The following is a 26,484-nucleotide window of genomic DNA, read 5'->3' on the forward strand; positions in this document are numbered from 1 at the left end:
TGAGCAGATATTTATAGAAATGTAAAAACTCTCCAAGTGATGACTCAATAACATTTTAGCTGGCATCATATCATGCATATGTGATGGATGCATTTCCTTGAGATTTATGGATCTGAAACGTTTCCTTATGGTGCTAAGTGGCTGGCAGAGATCCCAATTTAGTTTTGCTGACAATGGTGATGATGAAGAATCAGTAATTTTAATATCAGTGTTCTATGATGAGGAGGAAAGAGAACAGAAGGAGAAAGAAAAAAAGACACCATTAGAATGCAAAATATATTTCTTAATTTTGAGAATAGCTGGGGACGGAGGGGAGCTGACAAATGTGGAAATGTCAAATACTTAAACAACTTAAACACATTCAAGAAACAGAAAATGGAATAGGCCAATAACCAGAGAAGAAATATAAAAATGAGGTCAAAGAATTGCGTCCCAAAGTAGCCTTTGGTCTAGGCAGTTTTATAGCCCTGTTTTTTGGAGTTTTTCAAACACAAGTTTACATACATATAGGCCCTATGGAGCATTAAAAAAAAGGAAGTTCCCAATGTGTTTTATACACTGACCGTAATACTGATAAAATCTGACAAAGCACAAAATCAGAAGACTTCAGACTGGTAATTATAAACATGGAAACAAAAATAGTAAATTAAAAGTCTAGCATATTGAAGTAACCAGTGTTTTGAAAGAAGGATGCATCATATCCAAGAAGAGTTTGCACTGAAATGCAAGAACACATAATTTCAACACTTGCAATATAATTAATCATAGCATATTTTAAAGAAAATTTGCCTTATCGTCTGAACTGACTTTAAAGGCATTTGATAAAATTATTTATTATAAAAAAATTCTTAGTACTTACATACCTTAATCATAACAGGGATTGTCTAACCAAACTCAGATCCAATATCAGACCTGACAGTGAATACTCAAAGCAATTTTATTAAAGGCAAGAAAGAGACAACAATGTTTCCTTTCACCTTTATTATTTAAAAATATTTCAAAATTTCAACCCCATGTTATAAGGTACCCATGTTATAAGGTAGAGTAAGGAAAAATAGACCTCACTGTTTCAAAGAACAAAAATAAAATCTGTATTTGTACATGTTATTGAATATCCACATTATTTAAAAGAGTTACCTGGAAAAAAGTTTATTAAAATATCTGGGTACCAAAAATATACCAAAATAGTTTATTTTATTATATACTAGAAATAGTTATTTAGAAAATATAAGGAATAATATTGATGACAGCAAAAATTACACCAAATACCACTGTCAAAATTAGTAGGGAGTCAAGGCCTACATGGAGGCAACCTAAAGAATATTGAAAAATAATAATAAATCAGGAGGCATGCATATTCCTAGGTAGTTAAACTTGACATTACCAAGCTAACAATCCTAAGAAACTGATGTATATATTTAACACAATGCCAGCAACATATATATAGTTTGCTGCTCTAATATGATTTTTATTTAAAATGATTTAAGTAAATCATTTTAATCATTTAATGATTCTCTACAATCCCTTTGGAAGTATTGCTGAAATTTCATTCAATAATTGCCTTGTTCATTCTAGGTGATTTTTCAGGAACAAAGAAAAACTGTATCAACCTTAAGTCATGGACAGCATCATCAACATTTTTTAACCATTGTTTATTATACTATTGGGTTGGCCAAAAAGTCCGTTACATTTTTTTCCATAAAATAAATGACACATTTTTCATTTTCACCAATAACTTTATGGATTTTGAGTATGTCAGCTCTCTCCCTCTATTGGCTCCTAGTGGGTAGGCGCCAGGAGTGCTGTTAAACATCTTCTAATGCATAAGGCAGCCCCCAGGAAAGAATTATTTCACCAAAGTATGAATAGTACCAAGAAACGTCCCAAACCACTACTGACATGTTGGCTCAGTCACAGCACCTTCTTGGTACTGTGCGCAGATCTTTTATTGTGTTTCAGTTGTGTTTTTACCTTTCTTAAAATAATAAAGCATAATATGCCTGAAATGTTGCATATCTTCTTCCATCTTCAATATGAAAAAGGCTGCACAAATATTCACAAATTTTAAGTTTTTAAAAAAATGCACACCATGACCACTGTCACAATACAACCAAACAAAATTATTTCAAATGAATCTAAAGACAACTAAGCACTACTAGAGCCATCGTGCTGAAAAAAACATAAGGGACATCTTGGCCTAACCCAATACATCTCAGCAAGTATGTCTTACTTAGATAACCAATATAAATGCAAAACTATGAGGTAAAACTCAACACACATCTTTATTAATTATAACAAAATTTACAGATACATTGATTAATTCACTTATCTGTTCAAAGACTTTTATTTAATACCAATGTTGTACCATTACTGAGCTAAGTTTTAGAGGCACAAGGATGTCATCATGAAAGTGTCACAGAGTCAGACACATGAACTCATGGCGGTTCTGTAACAGAGACTTATTCAATATAATTCTGGAAGCGATGTCTCAGTTTGAAGAAATGGAATAGTAGCACAATTTTCCAGTTTCAGTAAATAGTGGTCAGCACTTACCTTTCTGCTCGTATTGCTCTGCCCTATTTCTTTCCACAACTAGCACTGTTTTGACTACAGTAAAGTTATACCATATGTACACTAAAAAAATAACCCAGAAATGCAAATAAATACCAACACAATAAAATAATGTTTAGGCCAGTGTAACCCATACCTTTTCTTCTTAATGTCAACAGGCTGTTCTGGGGTCTGTATTCAGATACCACCAAATAATAGAAACATCTTACTCTAGGAAATGTATAGATGAGTGGACATTATTGTGTACTTAAGCTATCTGCTTCCAGAGTAAAACATAAGTGTTTTACTCTTTAGAGATTCAAAGCACCCAGCATTTTAATTCAGGTATGTATGAGTCCAAAGGGAACTGCATTTTTCATTTGCCAGTTAAGAAAGTTATTAATTTTGAGAGAAAAGTTTAATTAAGAGTAAACAAATTTAGATTGTTAGCTTTAAAGCATAAAGTTATAAAAGCAGGATAATTGCTGTTGTGAAAAATATTTCCTTGTTCATAAGCCCACTACTGTATATTTTAAACTTCAAATGTCTCTATCTTTACAAGAAAGTCACAGGATAACAAAATTAAGAAGGTCCTTCAGTTCCAATTACCTACTAGGCCACTGTTGCTATTTTTTTAACATGCAAAACGTACTTAGATTAAGCAAATATAGAACTCAATAGCAAAAAGATAAATCCTATTAAAAGTGGACAGAGAATCTGAATAGACAATTTTCCAAAGAAGACTCACAGATGGCCAACAGGTACATGAGAAGGTGCTCAACACCACTAGTCATCAGGGAATGCAAATCAACCACAATGAGACATCACCTCACATCTATTAGAATGGCTGTTATCAAAAGACAAGAGATGGTAAGTGCTGGTGAGAATGTAGAGAAAGGGAACCTCTGTGCACTGCTGGTAGGAATGTAAACTGGTGCAGCCGCTGTGGAACAGGACAGAGGTTCCTCAAACAAACTGAAAACAGAATTACTACCATATATTCCAACAACTGCACTTATCCAGAAAACACGTAAACACTAACTCGAAAAGATATACTCACCTCCAGGTTCATGACACAATTATTTACAAATGCCAAGATACCAAAACAACCGAAATGCCCATCAATGAATGAATGGAGAAAGAAAATGTGGCACGTATCTGGTATGCACACATATACACTCACAATGGAATGTTACTCATTCATTAAAAAATGAAATCTTGCCATTTGCAGCATCATGGATGGCCATTAAGGACATTATCCTCAATGTCCTCCCTTAAGGATAATATGTTAAGTAAGACAGAGAAAGACAAATACCATATGATCTCATGTATGTGTAGAATTAAAAAAACAAACAAACACAAGTTCACACAGAGAACAGATCGGTGGTTGCCAGGGGTTGGGGGTAAAAAGTGGGTGAAATGGGTAAAAGGAGTCAAAAAGGACAAAATTCCAGTCATAAAATACATACGTCATGGGGAGGTAATGTACAGCCTAGTGACTATAGTTAACAGTACACTACTGCATATTTGAAAGTTGCTGAGAGTACATCTTAAAAAGTTCTCATCACACAAAAATATTCTGTACCTACCTATGATAATGGATGTAACTCAGGTTGTCATGATCATTTGGCAATACATGCAGACTGCAAAGCATTATGTTGTACACCTGAAACTAATACAATGTTCTGTGTCAATAACACCTCAGGAAAACCCATTTAAAAATGACTAATAAACCCATGAACAAATTGGAGGTTTTAAAAATACCAATTGAAAAAGTGAATATTAAAAGTGTATTAGAAGTGAGTATCGACAATTTTAAGTAAAAGAATTAACGTATGTGTGGGTGGGAGGTGGTCAGCTTGAAAGCTGTAAAGAGAAGGTAAAAAGGAAGCTGCATGAGGACTGGGATCACGACTGTGTGTGAACTTCTATTTTTTATTTGGAAAGAAAACTGGTATAAGCAGTAACATAAATTAGTTGGAGGTGTTTCTTGATAGAAACAATTTGAAAGAAACACCTCTGTGGAATAAAAGATTAGAAGAGTTAGATTCTTAAAAGAGAAACTCTCAAACAAACTTTGCCCGGATTTTAACTCCACAAATTACTATGACACAGTTTGACAGCAGCAGATGCAAAACCCTTTCTCATTAATCTCAAGAGACAGTGATATGGCTCTGAACCTCATCTCAGGAATTGTAAATATTTCAAATGTCCTTTCTTTTGAATCGGTAATGAGATATTTTGCTTTCCAATTAAATGAAAACTTTAGACTATGGTTTCAGCTGAACTAATCTGTCAGTGCATTTTATTATCACATGTAAAGGGAATTTTGCATATTTAGAATCAACTCATTCTAATAACCTGTATCCTAATGAAGAATTACAGATTCAAGTAAGCCTGGCTGACAGTCTAATCACTGGGGAAATAATTAATTATAAAACAAGTTTACCTATTCACATCAGTAAACAATTCATGACATCCTATAATTTCTAAAAACAAAATAAAGGTAATTAAAATAACACCCACCCCACTCCAAGGACATAACCCTATGTTTTAGGCAGGGCACTCTCTGCTGCCTTTGGCTAATCTCACACATAATCTTTAGCTAAATGTCAAAAAATACTCTTGATAGAAAAATTAGAAAGCATTCTGATAGACATCAGATGTGTGTGTCTGCATGTACGTACCTGTGTGCATGTGTTGTAAGGAGATGTCCACCCTTTGACAATGTAACTCTGGAACTTGGGTGGGCAAGTCATTTATCCTCCCTGTGCTTCTATTTTAAACCTTTAAAATGGTAGTAAAAGTACATTTTGTGCTTAAACAGCATTAAATGAGCAAGATATTATGAGCACTATATAAGTCAGAAAGATACATATTTAAATAGAGATATAAGCAACACATGGTACATACATGTCTGTCCAGAAGGTATCCAGCCACATAATGTAAAAAACAGAGATATTTATTAAAGATACAAGATACAAGAAATAGCGTGCATAGGACAAAGACGCCTTAGTACCCTTCAAAGTAGGCATCTTGGGACCTCACACAGTTCTCCCAATCGCCATCAGCTGCCCCATCATATATTCCTGAATCTCACTGATGATCTGAAATCTCTTCCCTTTCAAAGGTGGTTTTAATTTTGGGAAATGCCAGACGTTGAAGGGCACCAAGTCTGGGCTGTAGGGGGGCTGAGTCACCTGGGTGGTTTGATGTTTCGCCAGAAAACTCTGCACGAGACATGATGCAAGGGTGGGCATGTTGTTGTTATGAAGCTGCCAATCACCAGTTGCCCAGAGCTGCGGCCTTTTGAATCATCTGAATAGTTTCTATGGAGGACTGTTCAAGCTTAACACAAAACTTGATGCAGATTCGTTGCTCTACTCGCTCAGTCATTTACAATGTGATGGCCACAGAGCACACATGCTCACTCAATGGCGTCTACCACCCCGAATGACTAGTACAGTGAAGCTATCACTGTTGCACATACAAGTCCACTCTCCTTGGCTGCCAGGTTACATGCATGTCGTGTAAACCATTCTCATTATATTAACAATGGCTCAACTTTCTCAGGACAGACCTCATACACTATATGATGAATGAAATTTGATGAAATATGCATACATTTGTATAAATACAGGATGTGGCAGAAGTAATACCTGCCAAGTGTGGTTGGTAGGGTACATAAATGTCTCTCGCAAGATGGACAGTAATTTGAACATTTCACTTAAAATGTCACAGGGTGTGCTTGAGTGTGATATCGTTATGTTACAGAATTACTTGCTTATGATTTTGCAATAAGAGATTTCGTAATAAAAAAGGGTGTGATGGACCCTGTATACATATACGCATATTCATAAATAATAATTTGTCTGACATAAATCTGAGTAGCATGTGTTAAAGGTAGAATGAAGTATCATGAGGAAAAACAGCCAAGGCTAACCTTGACACCTGATTAATAGGTGTCCTGTAAGCTCTAAAGGGAGGATAAACCCTCCTCTGTGAGTCAGTCAGCCCCATCTTCCTTCCAGGGAGAGGTGATAGAAAGTTAAGATCGTGGACCCTGGAGTCAGCCTGCCTGGCTTTACATCTAAATCCTCTGTCTATTATTTATATGATCTAAAGATCAATTAAAGAGCAGTCAGAAAGTAGAGATAACCATATCACTTTATTCACAGATTGAATGACGTGCCTTGGTCATGGACATAATTCATGCAAAGAATTTGAGTTTCAATCATTACTTAGTTGCTCTTCCCCAGAGGCTACCTCCCAATGGCTGCTTACCAAACATTGGGCTGAGACGTGGCCAGCGAAAACAAGGACAAACGAATGGGAGGCCTGGCAAATATGTCGCTCCTCACTTTATAAGACTCTTCCCAGTCATTTTACTCAGAGAGCAAGTTTGAAGGTTACTATATAGGTCATTAGCAGGACTATTAATTGGATGGAGCACCTCTTTCCCTAATTTGTGAAACTTCTTCCCCAGATGAATACTATAAAATCATGGCTGAGAACTAGAAATGTAACTCCAATTTATATTCATGCTTATTTAAACTTATCAAAATGTATTAGAAGTTAACTTTTCATAAGTTTTAAACTTATCTCCAGTTTCAGCATTGTCCTCTATTTTCCAAATTGTCCAGATTTACTCTGACAGCCGAAGGTCTGGGACAGATAACACAGGCAAGAGAGAGAAAGCTGAGAGCAGAAATAGAAACCCTCACAGGTTCTTAGGTGGGTGTTTGCTCTGGCTTCTTTTCACTCTTGTGGCAAATGCAGCAAGGTTCCAGGAATACACAAATGCCTGGAATTGCATTTTATTTTTTCCTGAAGTTGGAAGAGGGCCATGCCTTGGCCAAAAGGAGTTGGGGAGTGGAAGCCACAGGCAGAGTGACTAATAGAGCCACTTGTCTGGTCAACCTTGTGGTGACTAATATAATAGAAGAAGTATCGTTTTCGGTAAATTAAGGATGACAGTAACACCTAAGGCTGCTTATAAGTCACCGGGTTTTTGTGAGGCTTGTGGGAGTTGAGGTGTGCAATGCCTGCTCTCAACACCTTGTAGACACTAGCTGTGTTTCAATCAGTAACGATAGCCTGGAAGCAGCACCTCCCATGGAGGATGGGAGAGGCCATGTGAGCATGGAAAGCAAACTCCCAGACTCTCCAGCTGGACCATCAGCCATGACATCTCAGTAGGCTTATCAATCCACAGAGAAGTGTGTGCAACAGAGTTTTACACTGTCTTTAAAAGCAGTACTCCAAAACAGCGACATAATGTAACTGCATGATAGCAGAGCAATATCACTGCATCTGTCTACAATTCACATTATTAGTGCAAAAGACTTCATTCCCACCACACACCTAATAATTATGTCACCAACATAATTTTACAAACTCAGTTGTGTTTACATTTTAAGCCTCGGTACTATTTATTTGAGAAGAAAAATATTTTCTTAATATTTGCCTTCTCAACTCATCACACATTTTCTTTCTCTGACGATGCTACAAAGCTTCTAAGTAAAGCAATTATTATGTTTCCAAACTTTGGAAATATCTTAAAGAAACTGAAGTGTTCACAGGGTATTCTTATGTTTTTAATCCCAGTGGTCTTTCTAATTATATTCCAAGAGCACTAAAAATTTTCCAGGCCCCTTTGTGAGCTATACTAGGAGAGAGGGAAGACAAGTGAATTAATTTCAGGCCTTTGAACTCTAACACGAAATAGCTCTCCTTTATCACATATACATATTGGTTTCTTCTTGCTTCAAAAATGTATTGGATGCATAAAATTATTGTTTCTAAAGTAGATGTCAGTTCTGATGAACTTTTTGGATTTTCTGTAAGATAGAGCATAAAGTACCAAACTGATAAGTGTTTACATATAATTTCTGTTAACTCAGGGTAAATGATAACAGAGTTTACTACAGTACCTCCTCAACGGTATAGAAAATTTTGGCTACATGATTCCTACAAATTGCAGATAACCTACTTAGAACTTATCTAAGGCAATTTATTATAATTATTTGAATGCATGCACATTCAAATCTTTATTAAATCCAGCTAGGAATGTTATTAATTGCTATTTTGATCTGTTGACTAATTTGAAAGAAAAATATCTGTGTTTTTTTAAAGCAGCCTATAATGTAGGGTAATTCCTGCCAGGCCATTTAAAACAGCAAGGTTTTACTGTAACTGAAAGATCCCTGACCATTATGGGTACCTTAAATTTAAATTCTAAATAAGTGTATTTTAAAGTATTTTTAGGATGATCTTACATTAGGAGAGTTTATAAGAAATCCTACTGTTGCATTAAATTTTCTGAGAAAATAAGCAAGAATAAACAAACACCAAAGGAGACTGTCTTGACTCAAAAAAATGAATACTATAAAAGAGGTTTGTTATAGAAAGAATTTAAAAGGACATTTTTTTCAGGAATTGAATAGGTGACTAAATAGATTAGCTGTCTTTATTTTAGTTATACTTCACCTCCAAACTGAGTTGTATACCAACACTACAAGAAAATTATTTTGATCAGCTGGAACATTGCCTGAGCTTATTCAGCTCTGAAAATTAAATTCCAGGAAGGAAACAAATGTGGTCCTCTCATAGCTCACATAGAAAACATTTTCATTTTGACAGGTGTCCAGACTTGAGATCAACATGAGTGGACCATGTAAAATAGCCCAAACTTGCATCATTTTTTCAAAGAATTAATATAGCTATACGATAGAAATCCTGGCCTATATGGAAAGTAGCATATTTTGGCTCCATTTGCTCAAATCTGAAGTCACTCTCAAACTGGAACTGTGTCTATAATGTGTTACTTAGGCAACCAAAGCTTGTTGAAGAAACTTTATTGGCCCTATTTGCCTGAGATTGGACCAAGTAGAATTAATTCGATATTTTAGAAAAATAAAATTAGAGAATGTGACTTAGGTTTAACTCTCTAGTTGTGATAGCAAAACCATGGCATATATTATATTGATTGAGAGCTTAATTCTATACTAGACTGTTGGCATGCTATTGCATATTTTTGACAAGTCCCTTTTACATAGAAAAAGTGACGTATTTACATAAAATTTACATATTTCTGATTTTCTTCAAAAAAACTATGAGAGAAATTAATAAAAGTATAAATGAACCAAAATTGACCATGAGTGTTGAAGTTGGATGATGGATACATGCTCTTCATTATGTAATTCTCTCTATAGTATATGGACACAAGAAATTGTCAGAAGACATATGACACTATATATTATTTTACACAAAGTGAAAGGTAAGGAATGTTTAAGAAAATAATCTGAATACCCCAAGTTTTCTGCAGGAAATATATCTTGCAAATACAATTCGTTTTCTCAAAGTCTGAAATTTGTCATTAGCAGGATGGGTTTCCTGTGTTTCTGAGTAATCAAATTGAATAAACACGGGCAATTTTTAATCCAAAGGATGGAGACCCACTTAGGCTACTTTACTACCCACAACTACTCTAATGGGGATCAATCACACCCAATTAAAACTCAAGGAATTATGAATCTTTAATAGGTTTATCATGAGATAATTCAGCTGTTAGGTCCTCTTTAGGTTCATTTGAGGCAGACTCTCCCAAGCTGAAAGCTAATCATCTTTATGACATCATTTTCAAAGAGGTTCTGTGATTTTTCTCTGAAAACAATACAAAAAAGCTTTGCATTTTGCAATAGAATTAAAATTTTCATGTATTTATTTGGTATTTTCAAGCTCTGTACTGCTCATATAAGCCCATGTTTACATTAAATAGAATAGTTCTGACAGTACTGTCGAAGCAATACCTGAGTGACTTCTATATATGCCCCTTCAATAGCTTAACATGGCCTTTCCCATAGCCCTCATTTTGTCTATAGGTCATAACAGAGCCTGTTGCTTTCTTTTTTTAAAAAAAAGTTCTATTTTATCAATTATGCTATTACAGTTATTCCAATTTTCCCCTTTGCCCCCTCCACCCAGAAACCCCCACCCCTTTCGGCAACCCCCTCCTCAAGAAACTAAAACAGCATAACAGGCTTGAGCCTTGTCTCACTGATCTCTGTGACGTAAGGTCAAGAGAGCAGGCATCAGCATCAGGCTACCTGGTTAGACATTTTCTAAGTGAGCAGTATCCACAACCTCCTCGTGCTTTTTTTTCTTCATCCATAAACCATAATAGCATCTTCTTTGTATATTTATAGTGAGTATTCAATGAAATATTACCTATGAGGCATTTTAAACAGTGCCTAGTTCATAATGCGTTTTAGTAATTGCCTATTGATATAGGAAAACAGCAGTGGTATAGTGAAAACAATTTTTTTTTACCTGTGGCTAAAACACATGATTGACAAAGACCACATTAGAATGGATGCCATCCTGTTTCTTGTTCCCCCAGGACAACTATTTTCTTCGCTGTGTGAGTGCACGGGTATGTCCACCTTGCAGAATATTTGGTCCTGTCTGAAACATCCATGGAGTCATTATGTCCGTGGTCCATATGAACCCATTCTTCTGCAAAATTTGAACACTGACCCACCTACCTAACCCCATGTGCAATTGATTACCAGCTAGGCTAAGGAGGTAATAAGGTTTATTATTGGCAATACAGCCACAACACAAGCATTGGACCAACGAAACACAATAGTAGTTCTTCATGTATTAATCCTGTAAACCCAAAGTAGAAATAAATGTTATGGCATATTTTTATGGCATAGGGTCCTCTTCTAAGCATAGACATTATGGACAGGACCAAATAACAAAGATCTTTTCATGTGGGCCAAACGTCTCCACAGGCATTTTGGACAAGGCCAAATTTTAGGACCTTTCCGTAAGGACCAAATGTTTCTGTAGATGTTTTGGACAGGACCAAATATCTGCTAATTGTGTGTGTGTGTGTGTGTGTGTGTGTGTGTGTGTGTGAGTGTGTGTGTGTGTTTGCTGTGTTTAGCAGGAAGGATCATGTGTGCTGATACAAATGCATTTGTTGATTGCTGGCTCTGAAATATTTTCATAGCATGGTTGGTATAGAGGAGAGGAAGGTTATATTCAAATGTTCTTAGCAACAGTATTTTCTTCTATTTATTTTTAGGTCTGATGAACATTTAAGAGCAACTTCTTGTAGTGTTAAGAGAATTAGCCAAGGAGCCCTGTTTGAAACATTTGGCAGGGAACCCAACAAGCCAGCACATCTTCATGGAAGTTTTCTTTGCGTTACCGATTTTATCCATGAATATCTAGTTACGGAAGATTTTCCCCCTAGCTTTCCTTTCACTCTAACTGTGGCATATATATTTTTTGTAACATAATTATACTTGTATAATGAGTATAAATAAGTCATTAAGATTCACAAGCATAATGCATAATTAACTGATGTGATTACAATAAGAAATGAGCAAACAGAATACATATTTGTATATAAACTTACTCAACCACATAGGTACTGCAAACAGAGTGAGTTAAGAGAGGAGTAAACTCACTTATTAATGCATAAAACCAGACACAAGATCTTACTAATAAAGGCATTTCTTATTCTCACTCTACAAGTGTAAAAAATTAATAGTATTTAGATACTTTCTAATTTAAACAAATTTATAAAATAATATGATGATTTTGTGCAATGAGGTAATACCCTAATTTTAACCTGAGATTATTATCAAATTATAAAACAGCTGGTAGTAGTCTTGAGATTTCTGTACCAATATTTATGTCAAGTAGAAATTATATTTCTCAAACATATATACATACATATATGCTCATACATATTCATATATTCAAAGTAGCTTGACAAGGATAAATCTTTTTAAAAATTTAATTAATAAATGATTTTCTACACTCATTTTTTTCATTCATTCATCTATTTAAAAACCTACTAGGTGCATGTGGTGTGCCTGTGTGTGTGTGTGTGTGTGTGTGTTGTACACATACATGTATCTGTACCATGTATGAGACCAAAAGGTCTCACTAAATAATGGTGAATATGGCTAATAAGATAGGTGCTTATTTACCATGGTACTTTTTTCTTATTTCAATACATGAAATAATACAGGCCCCTTACCAGTAACCTTTTACATCCAAAATAAGTTTTTTTCTGTACATATAAGTAACTCTTTTGAAAAAGCCATTATATCATGTTGTATAGACTCTAATAACAGGACAGATTGATTTAGAGGAATCAAAGGCTACGCTTTTTTTCTGCCTTATGTTACAGTGTCTTATATATGGAAGAATGGAATGCTTCATTCTCTCAGGACATTTAAGTTTTTCATCCAAAATGTTAAGTACTCGAGCCTTTTCCAAGATCCTGCTAAGGCACCTGACTCATGCTCCTTTTATACTGGAAGAAGGAAGAATATTGCTTTACTGATGACAGCTCCATCAAGTTGACTTACTTGAGGTTGCCAACTAGAATAATGGCCTTATGTACCTGGCCTCATTACTAGACATCTGGCACTGCCTGGGCCAAGGGCCTAACCATTCCCTCCTTTTCAGCCAAGGCTCTGCTTAAACTTCCTAAAATAATTCCGTGTATCCACAATGGTGCTTCTCTTGCTTGCTGCATTCCATCTGCCTGTCTAGACTTCTGTAATTATTTCTAATAAATTTTGGATTATCTGTGCCACCACGGAAGATGCTTCCCTCTTTCAAACTTGACTGAACCCCTGGTTTTGACTTGTTAAGAAACTTAGAGGCGATCAAAGGTAAAAGATTCCCACATATTGCACTGTGCGACCCTGGGATAAATTTACAGGGGTGTGTTAAGGCTTAGGCTGCAGTGTAAGTCTGCCAGATTGGACACCTAACACCACCACTTCCTAGCGGAGTGACTTTGGCAAAACTGTCTAAGTATTCTGCATTTCAGTTTTCTCATCTTTAAAAAGGATGGATAATAATAATACTTGATAAGTTTAAATGTGCTTTGCCTAGTGCCAATACATAAGGGTTCAGTAACTCTCAGTGCCATTATTATGTCCAGGGGTAATATTCAAAATATTTAACAAATGATATGAGAAGCATTTGCTTACTAGGTTTCCAAGGACACTGCCAAAGGTACCATCTCATCTTTTATTAATAAATATTAATCCTTAGTAATTTGTTACCTAGCATCCCTAATAGCATTTGGATATAGTTGCTTTGAACCCTGTTTTTCCCCTTAAGGAAAATAACAATCCTACAATAGTATGCAATACTCTGCATGATTAGATAATTTCTTTTTGGATATTGAAGTCTGTGTATTTAAACTTGAAGAGGATGATGTGATATTCCACTCAGACAGCACTCACTTGGTTATAGAGTGCCAAGACTTGCACAAACTAAGAACGAGCATTCATAATAACCTCTGGCAGCAATGAGAGATGATCTCAGGACAAAAACTCTGAATGAAAATGCATTGTTTTCTGCTTCAATGCATTTGTGCCCTGGGATAACCAGATATAATTATTGGAACAAGCCTCTTGTTAATAATAATTACACTTCGTTCTATGAAAACAAGAACAAACAGCAATTATCTATAATTTCTCATTTGCAAAACATTCTCATTATGCTAAGACTTCTTGTCTACGTTTGATAATATTATGTTCTGTGTGTTGGAAAAACTCTACAGGTTTTTTTTTGTTTTTTGTTTTTTTTTAATGTCTCAAACTAGCCTGGGCAATGCTTGATCAATAAAATGCAGGCTTAAATGATTCCTGTTTTCAGACAGAACAACTTCCTTAGGTGGCATAAATTAGTGAGGAAATTATGTCTTTTGGATTCCTTCAAAGAAGACAGGTTCATTAACCAAAATAAATACATACTGCTTCCATAGTAGCAAAAATTGGATTAGGAAAAGAGACATAGAAATCTACCAGATTATCATTATGAACACAATAGATTCTCTTATAAAGGTACTTTAATCCTACATGTTTGTTTGAATTTGATTTTAAATAAGGTCTGATTACAGGTAAGTTTCTTAATTATCTCCTGGTACATAAACTATCTTTCTCTTTTCTTTATAAATTTTTGTGGAATAAAACAAAGTGTGTGTCCCCTACAGTTTCCCAAGGTTTGGATACTGTTATTGCATTCTCTTGCAGAGTTATCAGGTAACTCTATCCTCTGTATTTTCTCTAAATTGGGAATTAAGCTACAACTAGAAGTTTGATTTTGGTGGGTGTTGAGAGCAACATCACAGGAAGTGTTGTTTCCTTCTGTGGGTTTTACCTGTGTATTTTTAAAATCAGGAAATACACAATGCATATATAATGTACCTTTCTGAAATGTTAGCATTCATTGATTATCATTGAATAGATCAATGATTATATTTCAGTTTGCAAATAGTGATATTCTAATCTGATAATTTTAATTTATTTTTTAGCTGAAATACTTCAGTAAAGAGACACTTTCTTCCCTTTTCAACTACTTGGTTATTCTGAGGCATGGTTTACATTCTAAGTGTAACAAAAACACTTGATTGTCTCCTTTTATTTGCCAATTTTCAAAAGAATAAGCTTGTTCCCTGGCATTTTACAAAAAGGAACAATTGTTTTCTTGGTTTGTTTATGTTTTTGTATTTAGTGCCATTATGAATTTTGTGGTTGTAAACATATTCCAGTTGGCATTTCTCCTGATGCTCAAATTATTTAATGTTTGACCAATGGAACTTTTCAGGTTGACTGCTTGGCCCTTTTGAAGAAATCCTAATAGTCTGTTGAAGCTTCCTTGCTTTCTGGAATAACAATATACTCCAGGCTCATTTTGATGTTGTCTGCCCTATAGTTGAATTAGACATTTCTTCAAGGAGCCCTAATTCCTTTTAGCACAGAATAGTATTAAATTCCATCCTGCTGATGCTGTCAGAGTGTGTTAGAAGAAAAAGAATAAATGTTTTCTCCAGCCTTATCCTAATAAATATAGTTTCAGATTATTCAAATTTTTGTCACCTTTATTTGAATTTGTGGTAGCATTTAACTGCTTCTTCTTTTGTTAAATGAGTTAATGTTCACATTATTTTTATGCAATATAAGTGATTTGTTAAGTTGATTTATAAAGAACAAAAGCAATAACTTTTTCTGACTCAAAATTCTATCAAAGTAAAATTAACAATTGTCTTTTCAATTTTTTTATAGCTTCAGAATGTATGGGCAATAGATCTCATTTTATTTCATTCAAAATGGTTCAGCAAGCCTATGCTGACACTAGGAATTTCATATATATGTCGGCTATTAGTTTCCTGAACTATGGAAATAAGGGAATGGGAATTCTTTCCTGATTTGAAATATTCTTCCTTTAAATCTCCTTGATACAATGGTTTGAAGCCATGCTAAACATAAGAGTTTTTAAAAAGGTGACACACAGTAATCATCAAAAGCTGCCAAATTTAACATTGATTGTTTTTATATAAAAAATGGACTTCTGAGGCCTATTTTTTCTATTTTATTTCCCATTCTCTACTTTTTCTTGTTGTTATTGCTTCTTTAGTTTTCCTTCTATGATATCGCTTTAAAATAATTCTTATGGGCCTATAGTCTGTTCAGAAATTTGGGAGATTGCCATTTTTGGTTACTATGGAGTATCTTGATATAGATCAGTACTCACCTACTAAAAATAAATATTAAATCTAGACTTAAAAAAAATCACTGTCTGACAGCATCAAGAAGCAGCCAAAGCAGCCATCTTTGAAGGGTCAAGATCTTAGAAGGAAGGGAGCCTGGGTTTCTCCTCTGCATTTGTACGTGTTGGTGGAGGCAGGAAGTAGTGGTACAAAGGGGCCTAGAAACCAAGCAGAAAATGGTAGCTTAGAAGAACCAAAACAATGGTTTTCTTTATCACTTTTACCTCAAGTAATTTGTTATCTCTTAAACAAGTAACAAGCCAAACAAAAAGTGGCTCCTAAGTGGCAAAAAAACCAAGCAGAATCTCAGATAAAATAAGAACTCAAATGTCATCAAAGAGAAGGAGTTATGGGAAACAGCACTGGAATTTAGTTAATACCCTTGATAGTCTCTATTCTAGCAGGAAAAACAAAACAGAAATAAACCAGACCTCACACGGAATGAAACTCGACCTTGAGCAATCTTTGTCTCTAATGGATCAAAGTAACCTGCCCCTGCTATAACAGCCTGCCAGGAAGAGAGCAATATTCTCTAGAAATAGAACATTCATAATCTCATATCCAAAAATTGTCATATGTTCAATGAAAAATGGCCAATAGACAGGCACAAATGATCAAAAACCAGAAGAAAAAAGATCAATAATATCAGATCCCCAGATGATCTGAACATTAACATAATCGAACACAGGTAATGTAAGTGAAAAGGTAGAGTAATTGAAATTGTGAACTTGAAAGATGGGTTTAACAGCAAAATTATAGAAAGAAAAAGAGATAATCAATGAACTGGAATATAGGTCAACAGATACTTGGATTGAAGAAGAGAGAAAATAATATGAAACATTTGAAAATGAGTATGAGACACTTAAAAATGGTAGAAGTCTAAGGTAGTCTAATTACTAGTCTCCTAAAAGACTGACACCAAAGCAATATTTACAGAAATATTAACCAAGGATCTCTCAAACTAAAGAAAGATCCCAAGAGAGTGATGGCAAAAGCTCTATAAATTGAAACTGGGAAAACACAAAGAAATCTCTACATGACCACATGGTAAGAGAATTTGTGGAAACAAAAGACTATTTTTTTAATCTTTAAAAATAACCAGAGGAAAAGAGACATGTTATCTTTAAAAATGCAAACCATGAGTGATAGCTTCCTTTTCTGCAGAAGTAAATGTATACCGGAAGAGAAATGAGTGACATATTTAAAGCTTTGAAAGATAACTGCCATCATGTGAAAACATCCTTCAAAAGATAACATTAAGATGTTCTTAGAAAAAGCAATATTGAGAAAAATTTGTCAACCACAAATCTACATTAATAAAAAAAGCTAAAAAAGACTTTCAGAAGAAGAAAAATGATCCCAGGCATAGGGTAGGGAAATGATAGAAGAACATAACAGGATAGAGTAAATAAATACATAAATCTAAATGATTACTGATGGTATAAAACAATAATAATACTGCCTTGTTGCTTTAAAATGCATGAAGAATTAAAAATCAACAACAGCTAAAAAGGAGAGGGTAAGGAAGAGAGAAAAAATGGTTAGTCATATTAATCCATGTAATATGGATTCAAATCGAACAAACTAACAACAACAAAAAAACAATAGATATGTAGAAAATTTAATAACAAAATGGAATTATCTGACTAATATAGAAACACTAAACAATAATTGCACAGTATACCTTTTGTCTAGATCACATAGAATATTTATAAAGGTGACCATATTCTGTGTCATAAAGAAAGTCTCAACAAATTTTACAGTATTATAGGAAGTCATACTGGTATAGTATCTGAACATTGAATAATTAAGCTAGATGTAAATAAGATAACAAGAACATTCTTAAAGATCATTAAATAAAGGAAAACATAACATTTTTGTCAAATGAGAAGTGACAATGGAAATAGTTCAACAATATTCTAAAATATGGTTGTCAGGAAAAAAAATTACAAAAGTACCTAAAGGAACGTCAAAGATGTATCTTGATAATATCTACATGATACATAAACATGCACTAAGTACCTTTCCTGCTAGCCAGTCATACTGGTGTCATGTAGAGAGAAGAGTCAACTGACGGAGTATTTTGCATTTCACCTGCTTCATCTGCGCTGTACAAATTTGGTACAGGTTAGATTTAATAGAGGCAAGACCTACAAATGGAAGGTAATCACAGTGCCCTAGAGCTACAAACTTTTTAAACCCTATTGAAAAAGAAGCCATTGCATTAGTCAAGTGATTTCATGTACAGGCCTTAAAAGACAAATTACTCATCTAATGCTTAACGTGAACTGAAAGTAAAAACAAGTAGTACGGTGGGTGCTTCTTTACAGGAAAAATGTTTTCTTCACACAGCAGATGTGGGAACATAAGGCCAGCAGTGGGTATCACTGCTAAACTGTCACTGAATTACACAAAAACAACAGGCTGTGACAAAATAACTAGTGTTTTCAAACTGTTATTTTAGGAATGAGTTTTTTGCCAATCTCTTTAAAGAAATACGATGTCCATCTATACTAATTTGCTTTGATGTACATTTTTATCAAATGGGAAATTCCAGGTTCAAGCAGAAATCTAATGTTTGTGTCCAAAACATGTAGTATATTCTAATGTGAGTTGTTTTCTTTGTTTCATTTTCTTCTGTCCTAGGGCAGACAGGTCCATCCATTATATCTAAAATTTTGCATCTTCAGTGACATCGAACTCTGTACCCCATTGTTGCTTCACTATCCTGGTAGCTCTGCTTTGCATTTATACCACATCTCTCACATATGGATATTTACTCATGTTTAAAAAACTTAATTCACATTTATAAAGTAGTAGGATTATTCACTTGAAATGTCAAATATATAATGGCCAATGCCCTATAATTGCCCTACAAAGTAAGCATGGAATTTTAAAATATTTTCTGGATTTTTTTCAAATCACATGAAACTGGCAGCTTATTCCAGGTTATGATATCAAATCTGACTATTGAAAACCCTTTATGGCCCAAAGTATCTTCAAAAATTTCCCAAATATCTTATAAAATGTACACAGATTTCTGTATACAAACCCTCAACAGCAGTGATTTTCAGCCTTTCTCATTTCACACATATGTAAAATAACTACTAAAATCCTGCAGCACACCAAAAAATGTTACATTTTTTCTGACCTTACAAAAATAGGTATAATTTTGATTCATTCACACTGGACAGCTGTTGTTGTGTTGGCTGTTGTCATTTTTTTTTATGTGACAATTTAAGGGAAAAGAGGTCAGTGACCCTAACTAGCCAGGTACTGCATGTTTTAAAAATTCTGTGTCACACTGGCTGGAAAATCACTGCTCTACAGAAATTCGAAGCCCCCTAATATTTGAGAACCAGTTAAATAAGCCAAAGTGAAAAAAGGGAATGCTTATGTAAAAACATATCACCATTTGTTTTCATGTACCTTAACAAAAAGATAAATGAGGGATGTTTATAGAATTCTATTTTAATATAACCTTGATGTCTGATAGTATAAACATATTTTAAGGGGTGACGTTTTTGTTTCTTAAACTATTGCTACATATTTAGGGTAAATGGGTAACACATAGCTACCTGAAAATTTTGAATGAAAGAAAAATTTTTAATAACCCGCACTGTTCGTATATAAAAGATCTCAACCCATTTACTTTCTAAATGCTTTTTTGTAACCAAAAATTATAACTTTCAGTTACTTCTTTTTTTATGAGGGTCATTTCAAGGGTTTAGCAAAGGCATCGTAAATGTGAGCTTCGACCTAGACACGATCTGTTACAAATGGCCCCGCCAGCTTCAGATTCTCGTGTTGTACTTCATTCGCCAGATTCTGGCTCTACAAAATCTTTCCTGTGGTATCATTTTGATTTTTCTTACCCCTGAACTTCTTCTGCATCCTTACATTTTGCTTACCAAGTTACATTCGGGCTCTTCCCTTCATCTTTTGACCTCTCTGCAGTTTTCAACCTTCCTCCTTCCATGCTAATTATCTATCCTGCCCTACAGGGTTACCAGCCGTTCTCCCTGTGCGCCTTGAATTTTCTCATTCAGTCGCATGTGTTTTGTCCTTTTTCCAATTTGCAATATTTTCCTCTGCATCTCTGCTTGTTATAAGCATTAAAATTTCAGGTAAAGTGCTTTCTTCATGACAATTTACCCCAAGACTGTTCTGTATCTTTAGAATTTTTACGGTACCTAAAAATGAAGAAAAACTATCTTCCTGTTCTTCAGCACAGTAATTACTGAGGCACATAGATAATACTTCTCTTTCTGGTTCTTCTCCCACTTCTTCATTCTCTCTCATTTATTATGACCCTACCATGTACTTCCCAAGAAAATGTACCAGGCATTTCAGATATATTCTTTCTAACACTCTCAATATCGCTATGCAATACTATTATCTCCATTTGACAAATATATAAACTAAGTCTCAAGATAAATGGCAGAGATGAGAACCAAATTAAAACAATTTACCACAATGATGTTAACTACCTTTTATGGTACATCTACTCTAATTTGTTTCACTAAATCAACGGTTTTGCCCAAGTTGCATAGTTTTGTCTCCAAGCAACAACTCAATGAGGTAGTGATTATTGCAAATAAACGTTCCTTAGTTTACTTAGAATATCATATGTGACTGCTTTCCTCACATTATGATGGCAACATTTTAAAGTGACCTTTCTGAAAACAGCTCTATGTCCCTGAGTATAAACTGGGCAATTTATTCAGAGCCTACTGCTACTGAATGACCCTTGATTTTAAAGATCAATGTTCCCCAATCCCTCACCAGCTGGGGGTGCCCGGTGGAAAAGAAGAAAGGAGTGAACATCACAAAAGGATGGCATACGACCAAAATGCAAGGTCTTTTCTTTTTTCTTTCTTCACTTCTCAATTGTCATCTCCTTCCTCCCAAGCCTCCTTCCACAGAGGCTGTGAAGTCACAAGCGGCCATACTTTAATTGGTAGCACCATTTCCACAATCATGTGCCATTGCCCTCTATTCAGGTCTTCCCTTGTTTCTGGCAGTTCAAGAATTGCCAGGAGACATGACCGCATACCAAGTGTGTCCCTTGGCCAGGAGCACTTACATGTTATTATTTGCATATGCACCTGTGGCACATTCAAATCTCACCATTTTCCCAGCAGGGCTCATACTTCATTCTGTATGGGATAGTGCAGGAGTTAATAGTTTATGTAATCATCCCTCTGGGTGTCAACATACTGTTCTGTTTTAATCAAAATATTTCCCAGCTTTAATTTTTTTAAAAATTAATCTCTTATAATTAGATGTCTGACGTCTGACTAGTGTGATATCCTTAGAGTAGAGGTAACATATTCAAGATGTGAGGATATTACTTTTTTGCTATAGATTATAAAGTGATGGGTTTGTTGTTTGTGTCTGGAAGTCTGCCCACTCTTACAAAAAACAGTAGGACTACACCCAGTGGCTTAAAAAAGACGACACAATGGTCCTCCATTGAGGGAAGCTGGTGAGAACAGGCTATGCCCTCACCCTGATGCGACAGTTGAGCTTAATCTGATCCATAGAGAGAAAGTCTGTTTCTCTCCTGAGCAGAAGAAATAAGCACTCAGCAGTATATGGACACCTTTTTACCTCTCACTGCCAATGCATTCTGTTCTGCTATGGGATTGAGTCATTCTGTTTGACGTGGTTAACTGTCATTCTATATTCCCTACAAAGGAAAAGCAAGAGCATTAAATCTTGTGTTTAACCCATATTCAAAGGACCTGTATTCTGCACGTAAAGGCCCGCTGATTTGAAGGAAAAAAAAAATTGCCTTCACTCCACCCAAAAACTAGAAATGAGGCCAGTATGATGCCACAGGGTCACCTCCATCCTGTAAATGTCCATCTGGAGGCTCTGCAAACACTGAACGTCAGCTTTGTCAAACCTGAACTTGTCTCACCGCCGCAAGCCTGTGCCTCCCCTACCCCTCGTCGCTGGCATCCGCACCCCATCATCCCACTTATAAACCCTGAACACAGCTTGACTCTCCTGACCCTTTCGCCCTCCATATCTTAGCAACCACCACTTCCGTTGGTATCTTGAACCCATTCCCACAGACGCTGTCTCAGTCCAAGTACTTATCATTGCTCACCATTCTGAAGGGTCTTCTCCTACCTGTGTCCTCATCTTCCCCGTGGTTCCTAAGTACGGTGCCCCAAGCAGTGGTATCAGAAAGAGCTGGAAACCTGGTAGAGAAGCAAATTCTTGGGCTCTGTACCACACCTAATGCATTGGAAACTCTACCTTTTAACAGAGACCAGATGTTTCTGGTAGATGTTTAAATTTGAGAACCACTGGTATAGAGTTAACTTTGAAAAACATAGATCTTATCTAATAAATGATTTGGTTAAAAGCTTCAATGACATGCACAGACTCCTGATAACATCAGAGAGAAGCATTTCACTGTCATCTTCCTTTAATCCCCTCATGTCTCCTGTATTTCACCACACAAAATCTTTATCTCCATTTTATAAGAAGCCTGAGATTTAGGGAGATAAGTAGCTTGCCCAAGAATGAAGGAGCAGCAAATGAGAGACATCCAATTTTCTTATCATTAAGCAATACTAATTATTTGTTTACTGGTTTGTTGGCTTGTTTGCTTGTTGATTTGTTTTGTGTAAGGAGTAGATGAATGGAGCAGTGAACATAAGAATCACCTGTGTAATCCTAAAAATTTAGTATCGATAATGAGTAAGTGCTCATCTAAAGTTTTTTCAAATTACTATCTTTGAAATAAGTGGGAAAAAAATATAGGCCAGATCTCTATAGTTAAACCTACTTGATTAAATATAAGTTCGTATATATACAAAAATGTTTATCAACACCAACATGCAGAAAGATCTCTCACTAGAGACTGAGTCCTTCTCTCTAGGCCTATGCTACTGCTTATTTTCATGGGGGATTTGGATAAGGACATCAGCAGTAAACTAAAACCATGAATAGGTGAAAAAAAGCTTCATGAGATATATAGTATACAGGATGAGAGAACTGAAATAAAAAGCTTAACCATTAAAAAAAACTTCAATGGTTTTAATAAGAAGAAATTTAATGGGAATATATTCAGTCTGAGAAAAGCATGTATATAAGTTTAGGATGGTTAAGAACCTGGGCTTTGGAATCAGGCAGATTCATATAGGAGTTCTATATTTTATTTAACTTCTTATGTTAGTGATCTTTGGCATTGTATTGAGAATTTCTCTGAGCTCAATTTCCTCTTTTGAACAATAGAGAAATTGCTGTAACTACCTCTTAGAATTAGTGTTGACTAAGAATTGATATAAAATTCTCAGCATAAAGGTTCGAATATAGTGAGTATGCAATCAGTGTTATCTAATAACTTCTTTTCCTACCTCACACTGACTTTGCGAGTTGGAAGGAACAAATATATCACCTAAGCTCCATCAAACCTCTTATATAGATCTGAGCATCCCATCAGAGGAACATTTACCATCTGAATCCCATCCAGAGGCACCGAGTAAAACAATACAATGACGGTGGGGGGGAGTCAGAAGGAGATGTTTAACAAAGACGAGTAACAACTAAAGGAGAAGACTGAATACTTTAAACTCCTACGGATTGTTACACAGGGAAAAAAAACTAGAATAGAATTCGGAATAAAAAAGTAAAAGCTATGGGGAGACAGATTTACAGTTACAATACAGGAAACAAATGTATGAGCAGAGATGACCACGAGAGTTCCACAAGTAGTATAAGTTTCACATGATTAGTCATATTCAAAAAGAGATTCAAGGTCACTCGTCTGAGTTGAGAGAAGATAAAAATACCAATCCAGTCGTTAAAAGGGGGTACAAGTTTTAACTGAAGCATTTGACTTCAGTGACTAACGATGATTTATATTACTCATTTATTTTATTTTAGTAGTGTCAAAGGAATGAAAACATTACCTCTTGTCCCTTCATGACTAATTTTTGAATGGACTGTAAAAAGTATTATAATATATCTCTTATTACAGTAAACTTTTTTTTTCTTATTCTTCACTAGCAATGTAGAGATCCATTTAATTGGGAGATCTAATTTACTTTGGTCATGAATGGATCTCTCTCTGGCTCCAAAGAAAGAAGAAAATAATGTAATCATCAAGAACAAAGGTATTTTATACATTATTGCCCTTATAGGGATACCTCTGAGAGTGAAAGGGGACAATAATCAGACAGGCTGAAAGGACAACATGGGTAAACCAGAACATTCTGGGCAAGCTCAAATGTATGATCGCCCTAAATGTAACTGGCTAAGACAATTACTACAGAAATGGCAAACTTCCCCAAGAACTTACCATATCTGTAGTTCTCTCACTCAGCACTCTTTTCCCACAAGCCATCATCAACAAGTAGATAAACAAACTGAATAGTCCTGAGCCAATGTTTTGTTTGGTTTACATTACTAAATTTCTTTCTGTTTGCCAAGGCAGACCACAATTCATTTGGTATACTGCGCCTTTAATTTTAGGGGAGGTAAAGGGGAGGTATGGAAGGTAGGAGTCAATCTGGAATATGGTAAAAAGTTACTTTTTTTTTTTAGAGATACATGTAAAAAATAAATCCAGTTTGGAACTCAATATAATACTAAGCATTCCTCAGATAAATAAAATAAAAATGAAGCTCAGGTTCAGCGATTAAAGTTCTTTTGTGTCACTAGAAAAGACCTATGTTTATATAAAATATTGATAAAACAGTCATACCACTTTCTTAAGTGATAACATTGATAAAAGACATGATGTACTCGAGAATGTGTCTTTGGCAAATGCAGTCAATAAGCCTCAAAGGGCTTTACATAAATTAAACATGTAGGCAAGCATAGCGCAAGGTAAAATGTATAGGGATTTTATCAGTCATCCATATCCGTGACTTATTTTAAGCCCTAGGTACGGTGACCAATGAATATTTTCATGGCTATTATAGATCCCTGAAGCGTTTAAGATCAAAAGTTATACTCTGTTCCAGAAAAATAGACTCTTAACCCCGTTACTTTATCAAGTTAGGCTGTACACTTTTATAATGTATTATATCATTGTGATAGAACAGTAGATACTTTTTATTTAAAGAGAGAACTGTGCAGTTTCCCTTACTTTTCCTCTTTTACATTAAAAGTTATTTAAACATACTTTCTCCTCTTTTATAGGCCAACATTTAAGGATGCTGCTCATCTAATTTTCACTCGAGATGAGTCAGAGCTTTCCAAACCCATTCTCTGTTCAAATGACATGCAAATCAGATTAATTTGCTTGTGCTACAGATTTAGAGATAAGATTGTTGCCTCTGGGGTGTCAGCAGTAAAAATGCCTCTAATATTTACTATTCTTTATTTCTGACTTGGCAGTGTGTCTTTGGCGGATGCCTTTTCTAAGGCGAGGATCTACTCAGGAGGCAGACAGTCAATGAAGCCAATTTAGGAAATTAGAGAAAACATTCGAGGCTAAGGTTTCAATGATGACATAAACGACTTAGATTAGGCATTCACACATACTTGGAAGAAGGATGACAGGAAATTTTAAATCTCGGATTTTTTGGCTGGCTTCTTTGTTTGTTTTTTTTAATTTTCAGTAGAATTACCTGTATAATTGGAACATGAGTCAAGGAAGGGACATACACAAAACAGCCCTTCTGCATGCGGGTCCAGTTGCATGGTGTTTCTAGTCCTGTGTGTTTCAACCAGCCCTCACATCAGAAATGGGTATTTTCTTATAATTATATGCCAATGTACATGCATATGTTCCAACAAGAAAAAGGGGAGTAACATTATGTCATGCACATGCACACACAGGAGAGTTTGCTGAAGGCCTAACTCCAGTGTATATATAAACTAGGGGTGCAAATCTCCCTTTCATTAGCCTGTCTCAATTCCTAAGCTCCCTGAGTATGACGCTTCCTTAAAAGCTGGTATGTTTTTGTCACATGTGAGCCAGTTAGTTCAGCCAGGATGTCCAGTACCTGACTGGAGGACTAGTCACCTCTCCCACACCTGGAGAGAGAACTGGGTTTAGACTTGCTGGGAGACAGTGTGTCTGTCCTCAACAATGTACCATTCTAAAGCATTTCTCAAAAGTAGTTTGGGATAACATCCCATTAATTTGTACCCTTACACTTAGTAAAGATTAAAATTTGCAGAATAAGTCAATGAAGTAGCAGTTACTAAGAAGTCATGTGCTGTACATAATGGGTTAGGCACTTTGCATTCACCTTCATTAATTATCTCACCAGTCCAGTAGGTTATGGATTATTACTTCCATCTCAGAGGCAAGGAAACTTAGAGTGAGAGAGGTTAAGAAAATTCCCTGGTAGTAAACTAGAATTATA

This window comes from Pteronotus mesoamericanus, unplaced genomic scaffold (assembly GCF_021234165.1).
Source record: "Pteronotus mesoamericanus isolate MK-2021 breed Mesoamerican mustached bat unplaced genomic scaffold, CSHL_Meso_final contig_2, whole genome shotgun sequence".
NCBI lineage: Eukaryota > Metazoa > Chordata > Mammalia > Chiroptera > Mormoopidae > Pteronotus > Pteronotus mesoamericanus.